Source organism: Eumetopias jubatus, unplaced genomic scaffold, assembly GCF_037043125.1.
Source record: "Eumetopias jubatus isolate StellerSeaLion01/CBP00866 unplaced genomic scaffold, mEumJub1_p1.0 scaffold_9, whole genome shotgun sequence".
Lineage (NCBI taxonomy): Eukaryota > Metazoa > Chordata > Mammalia > Carnivora > Otariidae > Eumetopias > Eumetopias jubatus.
In genome coordinates this window covers 140,559,830-140,572,340 of record NW_028274815.1, presented here as the reverse complement: position 1 = coordinate 140,572,340, position 12,511 = coordinate 140,559,830, and positions in this window count along the sequence as shown.

The following is a 12,511-nucleotide window of genomic DNA, read 5'->3' as shown; positions in this document are numbered from 1 at the left end:
GTCAGCACCAGGTGCCGGGCCTTCCTCCCCCACACCCCCTGTGCAGTGTTGACGCCACGACTGGTGGGCCTCGGCCAGCAGAGTGTGTGCAAGTCCTCACCTACAAAGGTGGTCAGGTTTACCTCGTCACATGGCAGCCCTGCAACAGCCCACGTGCAGGATCCTCGGGGCCCCGTGTGTGAGGGGTTCCCCGGGTGGGAATGCAGGGCCACCATGCGGAAGTGGAACGGCCCCCCTGCCCTTTCCCATGGGGGAGGTTGAACCACTGGCCAAGAGAGGGTGGCAGAGCCAGGCTGTGATCTGGGCTCCCTGCCCCTGGTTGGAGAAGGAGAGATGCCCCCCGCCCCGGGCAGCTGGGGAGGCCTGCGGGGGGAGGGAGGCCTGTGTGGGCGCCCTGGAAGTGGGGCATCCTCTGCAATGGGTCTGAGGGGCTTGTTTGTGTCCTTGATCTCTTGCCCGCCACAGCCCTTTCTAGGAGTCGCTGGACCACCATGCCCCCTGCTCAAGATGCTTTGAAGGCTCCCCACTCCTCTCAGGAGGAAACCAGCCCCCTGTATCAGGGGCCCCTCCTCGCCCTTGTTCCTGGTGACAGGTGTGGGGAGGGTCTGCAGCCACCCCCCCCTTTGTACATATCCCCCAGAGCATTGCAAGCCCAGTGGGCAGCGGCTCCCCACTCCTGCGCGCTCTGCTGTGGAGCAGCGGGGGCAGGAGTCTGCCCCGGGGACATCTGCTAATTGAGCACTGCTGAGCTTGGACGCTCCTGCTTGCGGCTCTCTGTTCTGTGGCTTGGGCACCACCCAACTAGAAGTGTCACGGGGATATTAATGAGGGGCACAGCCCTCCCCAGGGGCAGAGAGGACAAGGGGGGGTCCAGGCAGCGTCAGTGCTCGGGTGGGCGACCTGGAGAGACCATTGCCGGAAACTGGGCAGGAGGTTCGCTCGGTGTCGTAGCTCCTGTGAATCTGGACAAACGTATAAAGATGCGTTTTACACGATCACTGCAGTGTCTCACTGTTTCCACTGCCCCGAGGCCGTCGGACCTGCACCTGCTGTTTAACCCCAGCCCCACCCCAAGGACCACACAAAACAAAACTGTTTGCGAATCCCAGTCAAAAAAGCTTGAAAAACACCCTTTGTGCTGGATTCCCTCTTTTGTTAAGTAATGTTCCTTCCTATATCTATTTATTCTGGGAGTGGTTTTCTTTTTTCTTTTTTCTTTTCGCCTTAAATTCTAGATCGTCTGAAATTAATATTGCTGTGTCAGCATTTATTTATTAATTTTTGGTGGTAGATGCCTGGCGTACCTTTTTCCTTTTTTATTTTTGACCGTATTGTGCTTTTGTGTTTTGGTGCATCTCTGGTAAGTAGCAAATAGTTGGATTACTCCCCTTTCAAAATCCAATCTCAGATTCTCAAATCTCTTGATAGAATGTAGTCCCTTTATATTTATTGTAATTACCGTACATTGGATTCAGTCTCTTACCAAGTTGTCTTAGAGGCTGAAGTGTTTGTGAGGAGTTGTTTTGACTTTTGCTTTCTTCTGGGTTGGCTCTCCCTCCCCCCCTCCCGTGTGGATAACTCAGCTCACTTCTGTGTGGTGGCTTTAAAACACACCACTGTCACGTCAGGGTCACCACTTGCCCGGAATGGCCAGCAATCCCTGTACCGACGGATGAAAGGTGACTCCAAACTTTGCCGTGGAAGAGAGGAGCGGCCAAGGGGGTCAATGCTCAGAGACGAAGACCCTTTGCTCTTCTTTGCTGCCGCTTTTATTGGTCCTTCAGGATAATCACAAATCCTTATCAGTGTTTCTCAAGCACGTGATGTGTGACAAGGGGTCTTGAACTGGGAGGATTAGCAAATATGCGTGTTGTACGAGTTCTGCAAAACATAGCCTTGGGGACAATGCATACATCTCTTAGATCGGAGGGCGGCTATTCCGGCTGAGAAAGCTTACGGGGAAGGCAACTCCCCACGGTGTTCCAGCGGCAGAGTGGTCATGCAGGCCTCAGCACTCCAAAGGCCCACGCCTTCTCCGAAACCTTCCCTGCCCCCAGTGGCCTCGCGTTACATTTTAGCAAGCCAGGTATTATGGCTGGTTCCTGCTCTACGTTAACCCCAACATCTTGCCCTTTCTGTTTCTTTAAAGTGGCGGCAAGTAGTTTGAGAGAGCTGTGCTGTGTAGGTATATGCGTCACATCTCCGGTGGTGCGTAGGGCTTTCCTTCCAATTTTGCAGACTATGATGAGAAGGAAAACAGTAATTATTAAAATAGCAACTCCTCCCACAGAAGCTGGAGTTGGACTTCCCTCCCTTTGCTGTGGGCTGGCCTTAGGGACTCACTCTGAACGACCAGGAGCAGCATAATAAATGGTTGTTTTATTTCACGAGTTTGGGGGTCATTTGTTATGCAGCCACATTCCCTGGGACATACTGTGTCTTCATCAGCTTCTCTCCATCTGAGCCACGTCTGGGTCCTACTGTCTTTGTGGTGGCCGGAGGGGCCAGACCTGGGGAAGGGGCCATCCTGTGGTTTCCCGTCTGCCGGAACGGCTGAGCCGGACACTCTTCTGCAAGACAGGCTTGCCGTGGCCTCGGCCAGGACCCGTGGATCTCCAGGTCAGATTCCACATGACTTCTCCCTGCTTAGGGTGCCCGCACCACGAGGGTAGGATGAGTTCGTGTGCCACTGACCTGGTATGTAATAACTCCTCTGTTCCTGAACTTCATCTGCATGGGGTCATGCACTAACTACTCTTTCGGGCTTGGCTGCTTTCGCTCAACAGAGCGTACTCAGGATCCATCCCTGCTCTCGTGAGCATCGGGGGCAGTGCCGTGGCTTCCTGAGTGGCATGTCATTATGCACACATGCCACAGTTTGTTTATGCCGTGGCCTGACCATGAACGTTTGCGTTGTTTCCAGTTTTTGACTACAATGAAGAAGGCCGCAAGGAACCCACAGGCCCCAGTACAAGGACAGCCACTACCCCCTGCAACCAGCAGGAGGCGCTCCGCCGACCCAGGCTTCGTTAAGAACGAAGATGTGGGGCACGGTCAGTCAGTGGAACACCCAGCTCCTGGTTTCCGTTTAGGTCCTGATCTCAGGGTCGGTGAGATGGAGCCGCGCATCAGGCTACATGCTGGGCATGGGGCCTGCTTGAGATTCTTTCTCTCCCCCCCCGGCCCCTCCCCACGTGTCACGCACACGAGAATGAAGACGCACGTTGCTCTCTCTTGGGTAGACACACCTAGGAGCAGAACTGCTGGCTCCTAAGTAGGTGCTCACTCAACTGTGTCAGAGACCGCCCAACTGTCTTCCAAAGTGGCTGCACCACCTCGCGCTCCCGCCAGCACCGTCAGAGGGTGGGCAGAGGTCTCTCGGCAGCCTCACCAGCGCCATGGGTTTCCAGACTGGCCGTTCTGTGTTCCCAGTGGCGTCTCACTTGATTTGCATTTCCCTGGTGACCAGTGATGTTGGGCACCTTTCTAGTGCCTTGTGATTATTTGCATCTTTTCCTATATGAAGTGTGTGTTCAAATATTTTGTTCATTTTAAAAAATATTTTATTTATTTATTTGATAGAGCGCGAGCTAAGGCAGAGGGCAAAGCAGACTCCCCTCCGAGCAGAGAGCCTGACGCGGGCCTCCATCCCACGACCCTGGGACCATGACCTGAGCTGAAGGCAGACGCTTCACCGACTGAGCCACCCAGGCGCCCCTATTTTCTTCATTTTTAAGAAGAGTGCTTTAAAAATACAGAATTTTAAGATTAAAAAAATAATCTGCATGCAGCTCTTCATCAGATATGTGTATTTTAAATATCTTTCCGTCAATGGCTTGCTTTTTCATTTTTCTCACTGGTGTCTTTGGAAGAATAGAGATTTTTGATACTTATGAAATCCAGTTTATCACTTTTTTCTTTTCTTTTTTAAAGAAGATTTTATTGGGCGCCTGGGTGGCTCAGTTGGTTGAGCGACTGCCTTCGGCTCAGGTCATGATCCTGCAGTCCCGGGATCGAGTCCCACATCGGGCTCCCTGCTCAGCAGGGAGTCTGCTTCTCCCTCTGACCCTCTTCCCTCTCGTGCTCTCTATCTCTCTCATTCTCTCTCTCTCAAATAAATAAAATCTTTAAAAAAAATAAAAATAAATAAGATTTTATTGATGGGGCTTCTGGGTGGCTCAGTGGTTAAGCGTCTGCCTTCGGCTCAGGTCATGATCTCAGGGTCCTGGGATCGAGCCCCGCATCGGACTCCCTGCTCCGCGGGAAGCCTGCTTCTCCCTCTCCCACTCCCCCTGCTCGTGTTCCCTCTCTCGCTGTGTCTCTCTCTGTCAAACAAATAAATAATCTTAAAAAAAAAAGATTTTATTTATTTATTTTATCAGAGAGAGAAAGCACAAGCAGGGGGAGTGGGAGAGGGAGAAGCAGGCCTCCCGCGGAGCAGGGAGCCCGACGTGGGGCTTGATCCCAGGACCCTGGGACCGTGACCTGAGCCGAAGGCAGACGCTTAACGGCTGAGCCACCCAGATGCCCCTCATGTTCCTGTAAAGGAATGATCGCCTACCCCGAGGCTGTGATGATTCCTTCTGTTTTCTTGCAGAAGCCTTACAGCTGGGCTTTGACCCTGAGATGATCCACGGGGAGCTAGTTTTGTGTGGTGTGAAGCAGGGCTGAGGTCCGTTCTGTCCTCAGCTGTCCTGCCCCCACACCAGCAGCTGGAAAGCCTCCCCTTTCGAGGGTCCTGGCTGTGGGTCAGTCCTGGGTGCTCTCCTGACATTTGCAGGGACGCGGTGGCCAGTAGCCCACACTCATGGATTGCAGAGGGCTTCCCATGTCCCCCCCAGCCTGCCCAGCACCTGCCATGCAGTCAGCATTCCTTGTCCTGAACTTGCCCTTTCCACGACCAACCCCTCTGACCACACCAGGTCCTGGAGGCAATGGGTGGCTGGGGATTGGACCTCGCCTGGGAAGTGACAGGGCAGGCTGGCTGCATGCTGAGGAGGGAGGCCCAGAGGTCAGGCACATGGACTTGAGCCTCTGGCCACATCTGTGTTTCAACAGAGGAGATCTAGGACTCTGGCCTCTGAGGACCTGCCTCCCTTCCTTCAACCTGCATCCTGCTCGGCCGCAGATGGTGCCCTGAGCCTCGGCTTTCCTCTGCCCCAGTGGGTTGGGGGTCAAGGTGGGTACAGCCCACTTGACAGCACACCAGGTGTCCAGCCGAATAGAGAGGTCAGGTGCTGGGGATCTAAGCCAAGTCTGTAGCACCCCAAAAGCTACAGGCCCCCAACAGGAGTGGCTCCTCCCTTTGTTGGGAGTGCAGACACGCCCTCCACCTGCGGGGAAGCGCTCTGCCCCCAACGTGTCACCCTAAAGGACCTGGCAGGGAGGAGGCTGCTTAAGCTGCAGGGAGGCCCCACCCCCAGCGAGGCTGGCCAGCTCCTCTCCCCTTTTCTGGGGGCACATCAGGGGGCTTTTGGGATTGTCTTCCGTGTTCACAGTGACCACCCTCATCAGCTCTGCAAGGCTCACTCTCCAGGGGCTCGGGGCCTGGTCTGGGGGCTCCAGGAAAGGTTCCAAGTGTGGGGTGGGGGTGCACGGAGAGTGGTGCAGAGCCGTTGTAGGGTTGGGGTGGGGAGAGCAGCTGGGACAACCCAGCGGTGTAGACCTTTCCTGGGGTGAGACCTCCCCTTCCTGGCCCCTATGTCAGGTAGGATGGCCCCAGGACCCTCAAGGCTGTGCCCGTGCCCCCAGGTGAAACTGGGACCCTCCCACTCATAGACTCAATCACCTCCTTGCTCCCAGGCCAGGGTGTGACTTCTGGCTGGCTAGGAGAGCCCCTGGCTGGGTCCTGGGAGGGTCCTTGGGGGCCTGTTCCTGGGTGTTAAGTGCTCTCCGGGTGGATCTTAACCAGAGCCTGCTAGGACTAGTGGAGACCGGACCGGGGACCTCCAGTAGGGCTCCACACTCTGAAGGGGTGCCAGTAAGGGGTTTCTGGGACTTTCCCAGCGGTTCTGGAGATGGCAGAGGGCGACAGGCTGAGCTTTAGCCACTAGGAAATTCTCTGGGTGAGGAAGGCCTGGTTAACTGGGGGAGGTGTTGGCTGCATGCTTCATTTACTTTTTAATCGGATATAATTTCAAACAAACTTACACTAAAGTTGGAAACATCGTGCAAAGAACTTCTATATACTCTTCATCTAGATTCACCCATTTCTAACATCTTGTCCCATTTGGTTTATAGTATAAATAAACTTAGGTCTGAGCTGTTTGGGAGCAAGTTGCAGATGTTGAGCCCTTTACCCTGACCCCTTAGTGTCTGCTTCCTAGAACATGTCCTTTGTGACTCATTAAACCAGGAGATGTGGCCCTGATGCCATGTTATTGATAGCCCACATCCACATTTCTCCTTTGTCTCCCAATTCCACATTTTTGTATATGTGGTTTTTAGTCTGAGAATCTGCGATGCCCCAACCTTTCGTGGTCTTTTGTGGTCTGGACATTTCTGCGGAGGTGGTCATTTTGTAGAGTCTGTGATGCTTCCTTGGGATTGGTGTGAGGTTTTGCACTTTGGGCTGGAACCACAGGGGTGGGGTGTGTCCTCCAAGCGCAGTGCCTGGGGTGCATGATGTCAGTCTGTCCTGTTGCTGGTGATGTGAGCCCTGATCCCAAGGCCAGGAGAGATCTGACAGTTTCTCCACGGCAAGCACGAGGTATCCCAGGGGAGATGCCTTGAGGCTGCATGGGACACCAAAGCCCAGACAGCCAACACTACAGCAAACAAGTAGGACAACATCCAACTAAAGAGCTCAGCAAAGGAAACCGTCAATAAATTGCAAAGAGACCCACAGAATGCACCACTCTCCGTGCACCCCCACCCCACACTTGGAACCTTTCCTGTCTCAGTTATTACTGTGATGGTTGCAAACATCATCCCTTTCCAAACCTTATCCCTCTGCATTTACGGCTTGGGATAGCCGAGCAGACTTTTGAAAGGACTGCTATGTTCCTAGCAGGGAGGGATGTGGATGTGGGGGCTCGGAGGCTGCTGTAGGGCTCTCTGCTTTCTGGAGCTGCTTGGGTTTGGAGCTGGGCGTGCTGATGGTTGGAGGTGGAATGTGAGGAGGGTCCAGGATGCCTGGGCACCTGGGAGGATGGGGTGCTCATCTACTGAACTGGGAGGCAGTTGGGAGAGCAGGAGGAGAAGGTTTGGGCCCAGTGCAGTGTGAGGTGTAAGTCTGGGTTTCAGGGAGGGATCCCTGTGGAAGATGACAAAGTTGTCACCATCAGCATCTGAAGGATTTGCAAGGCCAGAAGGGGAAGGGCTGTCATCCTGGCTTATGAGCCACTGGAAAAGGGAGGAGAACACGCTGGGAGAGTTCACGATTCGGTGCCTGATGCCTTTTACACTTTTCATTTGTATTTGAATAAGGAATATAAGCACTCAGTACAAATTCAACGTACAAGAAAGTAGAGGAAAAAAAGCAAGTCTTCCTCCTCTCCTGGCAGTTCTGAGTCTTCTGATTTCTGTAACTGAGTTGACCTCCTCTCTCTCTCTCTCTCTCTCTCTCAGAGAGGCTTGATCCCACAGCCCTGAGATCATGACCTGAGCTGAAATCCAGAGTCAGATGCTCATCTGACTGTGCCAGCCAGGCGCCCCTGAACTTTATATACTTTTCAATTCTTTTTTTAAAAACCCAAGGTGCATTGTGGTCACTTCAATTTTCTTCTTTAACAAGGTATCTTGGCAAAAACTGCATTTCACACATTTCAGATGCCTCCTCTTTTATGGACTCAGAGTCGTTCGGGGTACAGGGGAGGGGGTGCCAGTGAAGGAGGGGTGGCCCTCAGTGATGGGCATTGGGGTGCAGGGGCCCCTTCGGGTCACTACATTTGTTGTCTTTGGGGTAAATACCCAGTAGTGCAATTGTTAGGTACTGGGGTAGGTCTATTTTTAACATCTTGAGGAACCTCCATACTGTTTTCCAGAGTGGCCGCACCAGCTCGCATTCCCACCAACAGTGTAGGAGGGTTCCCCTTTTTCCGCATCCCCGCCAACATCTGTCGTTTCCTGACTTGTTAATTTTAGCCATTCTGACTGGTGTGAGCTGGTATCTCATCGTGGTTTTGATTTGTAGTTCCCTGATGCCGAGCGATGTGGAGCACTTTTTCATGTGTCTGTTGGCCATTTGGATGTCTTTTTTGGAAATGTGTCTGTTCAGGTCCTTTGCCCATTTTTAAATTTGATTATTTATTTTTTGCTATTGAGTTGTATGTGTTCCTTGTGTATTTTGGGTATTCACCCCTCATCAGATATATGGTTTGCAGACTTTTTTTTTTTTTGCATTCTGTGGGTCTCTTTGCAATTTATTGACGGTTTCTTTGCTGAGCTCTTTAGTTGGATGTTGTCCTACTTGTTTGCTGTAGTGTTGGCTGTCTGGGCTTTGGTGTCCCATGCAGGAAACATCGCCAAGACAAATGTCAAGGATTTTTCTCCCCATGTTTTTTTTTTCTGGGAGTTTTATGGTTTTAGGTCTTACATTTAATCTTTGATCCATTTTGAGTTAATTTTTGTGAGTGATGTAAGATGGGGGCCAGTTTCATTCTTCTGCAGGTAGATACCCAGTATTCCCAACACCACCCGTTGAGGAGATTGTCTTTTCCCCGTCGTGTGTTCTTGGCACCCTTCTAAAAAATTAGCTGGCCATATATGTGTGGGTTTATGTCTGGGCTCTCTATTCTATTCGTCTGGTCTGTGTGCCTGTATTCCTGCTAAGACCTTACTGTTTGGATTTCAAACAGAAGTGTGATGCTTCCAGCTTTGTTCTTTTTTCTCAGTGTGACTTTGGCTATTTGGGGTCTTTTGTGATTCCAAATAAATTTTAGGATAGTTTTTTCTATTTCTATGGAAAATGCCATTGGACTTTTGATTGAGATTGCATTGAATCTGTAGATCGATTTGGGTAGTATGGACATTTTCACATGAATTTTTCCAATCCATGAGCACCGAATATCTTGCCATTTTTTGTGTGTGTGTCTTTTTCAATTTCTTCATCAGTATCTTACAGTTTTTAGTATACAGGTCATTCACCTCCTTTGTTAAGTTTATTCCTATATTACTTGATATTGTTTTTGATATTATTTGGATATTATTGTAAGTATAATTATTTCTTTATTTCTTTTTCAGATAGTTGGTCGTTAGTGTATAGAAATGCAACCAATTTCTGTATGTTGATTTTGTGTCCTGCAACTTTACTGAATTCACTTATCAGTTCTTACAGTTTTTTTAGTGGAGTCTCTAGGGTTTTTTATATATAAGATCATGTCACCTGCAAACAGAAATAGTTTTACTTCTTCCTTTCTGATATGGATGCTTTTTATTTCTCTTTCTTCCCTAATTGCTGTGCCTAGGAATTCCAGTGCTATGTTGAATAGGAATGATGAGAGTGGGTATCCCTGTCTTATTCCTGATCTTAGAAGAAAGGCTTTTAACTTTTCACCACTGAGTAGGATGTTAGCTGTGGACTTGTCATACATGTTATTTATTATGTGAGGAGCATTCCTGCTATATCCAGTTTGTTGAGTGTTTTTATCATGAAAGGATGCTGTATTTTGTCAAATGCTTCTTCTGCATCTATTAAGATGATCATATGATTTTTATCCTTCATTCTTTTTTTTTAAAGATTATTTATTTATTTATTTGACAGAGAGAGACACAGCGAGAGAGGGAACACAAGCAGGGGGAGTGGGAGAGGGAGAAGCAGGCTCCTTGCGGAGCAGGGAGCCCGATGCGGGGCTCAATCCCAGGACCCTGGGATCATGACCTGAGCCAAAGGCAGACGCTTAATGACTGAGCCACCCAGGCGCCCCTTTCATTCTGTTTTTTAAAAGGATTTATTTATTTATTTGAGGGAGAGAGAGAGCGCATACAAGTGGGAGGGCAGAGGGAAAGGTAGAGAGTCTTAAGCTGACTCTGTGCTGAGCACAGAGCCAGACATGGGGCTAAATCTCATGACTCTGAGATCATGGCCTGAGCCGAAACCAAGAGTTGGTCACTTAACCAGCTGCACCACCTGGGTCTCCCTATCCTTCATTCTATTAATGTAATGTATCACTTTTATCGATTTGCAGATGTTGAACCATCCTTGCATCCCAGGGATAAATCCCACTTGGTCATGGTGGATGATCCTTTAAATGTACTGTTGAGTTTGTTTTGCTGATATTTTCGTGAGAATTTTTGCATCTATATTCATTACGGCTATTGGTCTTTAATTTTCTTTTTTTTTTTTAAGGATTTTATTTATTTACTTGTTAGAAAGAGAGAGAGAGCACAAACAGGGGGAGCATCAGGCAGAGGCAGAGGGAGAAGCAGGCTTCCCGCTGAGCAAGGAGCCCGATGCGGGGCTCGAGCCCAGAACCCTGAGATCATGACCTGAGCCAAAGATAGATGCTTAACTGACTGAGCCACCCAGACATCCCAGTCTTTAATTATCTTTTATTGTGTGTTTTTTTTTTAGGTTATTTTATAATTTATTTTTATATTATTTAGTTTTAGATTATTATATTTATTTGACAGAGAGAGAGACAGCAAGAGCAGGAACACAAGCAGGGGGAGTGGGAGAGGGAGAAGCAGGCTTCCCGCGGAGCAGGGAGCCCGATGCGGGGCTCGATCCCAGGACTCTGAGATCACGATCTGAGCCGAAGGCAGACCCTTAACAACTGAGCCACCCAGGCGCCCCTATTGTGGTGTTCTTATCTGGCTTTGGGATCAGGGTAATGCTGGGCTTGTAAGATGAGTTTGGGAGTGATCTCTTTTCAGTTTTCCGTTACTCTTCTTGTAATAATTTTCCTGCCCATTCTTGCTTGTTTGTGTGATGCTTTTCTCAATTAATTTTAAATTCAGCTTGTCTATCCCCCAATTCTTCTTAGTATTTTTGGGGGGATTGTATTAAGTTCATAGATAAGTTTAGGAAGAATTAGTATCTTTATGTAATGTTAAGTCTCCTTATCCATGAACATAGTATTCCATTCCATTTTCCGTGTTCTGTAGTGTCTCTCGGGAACATTTCAGGTTTTTAGCATGTTTCTTGTTAAGCTCATCCCTAGGTCTTCTGTTGCTGCTATTATTTATGGAAGACTTTATTATGTCCTTGAACTTGATGCTTGTCTATCTTGAGGCTAATGGTGCACCCAGCCAACTTCCTGAATTAGATGGGAAGCCTCCATTATTGCCCTTCCCAACATGATGCTGACTTTGTCTTGATACAGGTGCATCTCACTGAGGAACAGTTTTGGTGTATCAGCTATCTATTGCTGTGTGAGAAATCACCCCAAGACTTGTTTGCCCAGAACACTATTAAACATGTATCATTTCATAGTTGAAGTGGCTTTGCTGGTGGCTCAGGCGTGAGGTGGCAGTTGATCTGGGGCTGCACTTATCTGGAGGGTCCTCTTGCAGAATGCCTCACATACATTCCAGACAATTGGTGCTGGGATTTGGCAGGAGGCCTTAGTCCCTCCTGGCATGGGGGACTGTGGGCCGTGCTGCTTGAGCACCCTCTCACCATGGTGGCTGGCATCCCCCCCAGTCAGGCTGAGAGAGCTGGGAGGAAGCAGTGTCCTATGGCCCAGCCTTTGTCATCAAACTTCTGCTGTATCTGTTAGCTCAAGGGGACTCTACAAGGTTATGAATCTGGGAAGCCAGGATCCTTGGAGTTACATCAGGTAGTGGTGGGGCGACTGGGTGCTTTGCTAGCTAGCTAGCTGCTGAGTCTCAGCCAGTGAGTGTAGTGCCTCAGTTTCCTCAAGGGTAACTAAGGATGGCACACGTGCAGGAAAGTTGGGGGGTCAAACGCAATCAAGCTGCAAAATGCTCCTGACCTTCCTGCTCTCCCTTTTAAGGGGTTGACTATAGCTCCAGAGCATCCTCAGGTAAGAACCTTCCCAGGTAAGAAGATAGGCAGGTCCCCTCTGACCTAGACGGGATGGAGCCATTTAGGAAAGCCTCCCCCTCCCACCTCCCCCAGCTCTCAGCCCCTCCCCTTCCCAGTCCTCCTGCGGGGGGGGGGTCCCCGGGGGGGTCCCCCAGTCCCCACAGGTCCATCTGTTGCCAGAGCAGTTCTAGAGCAAAGGGGCGCCTGCGGGCTCCCAAGCGGGCTCTGGCGGGAGCACCTTTCCCCTCTGCTCTGTCTTCTGTTTTTTTTCACCCCCCCGCGGGCATGGCCCCTTTTGCAAACTGCGGAGGATCCCATCCTCCGGGCAGCCGAGGCGCCCCGCGGGTCTGTGTGCGCGCGGGGCACCTGGGGCGGGGGTGTACCTCAGGGGCCCTCCCCCCGCGGCCGAGGGGCGGGGGTCGCGGGCTGCTCGCGGGCCTCGAAGGGGTGGCGGGGCGGGGGGGGGGGCGGGGCGGGGCCGGGGGCGGGAAGGGCGGAGGTGGGGGCGGGAAGGGCGGAGGTGGGGGCGGGGCGGGGGGGGCGGTGAGGTAATTTCCGCGATCGGGCGTCAGCACTTTGAGT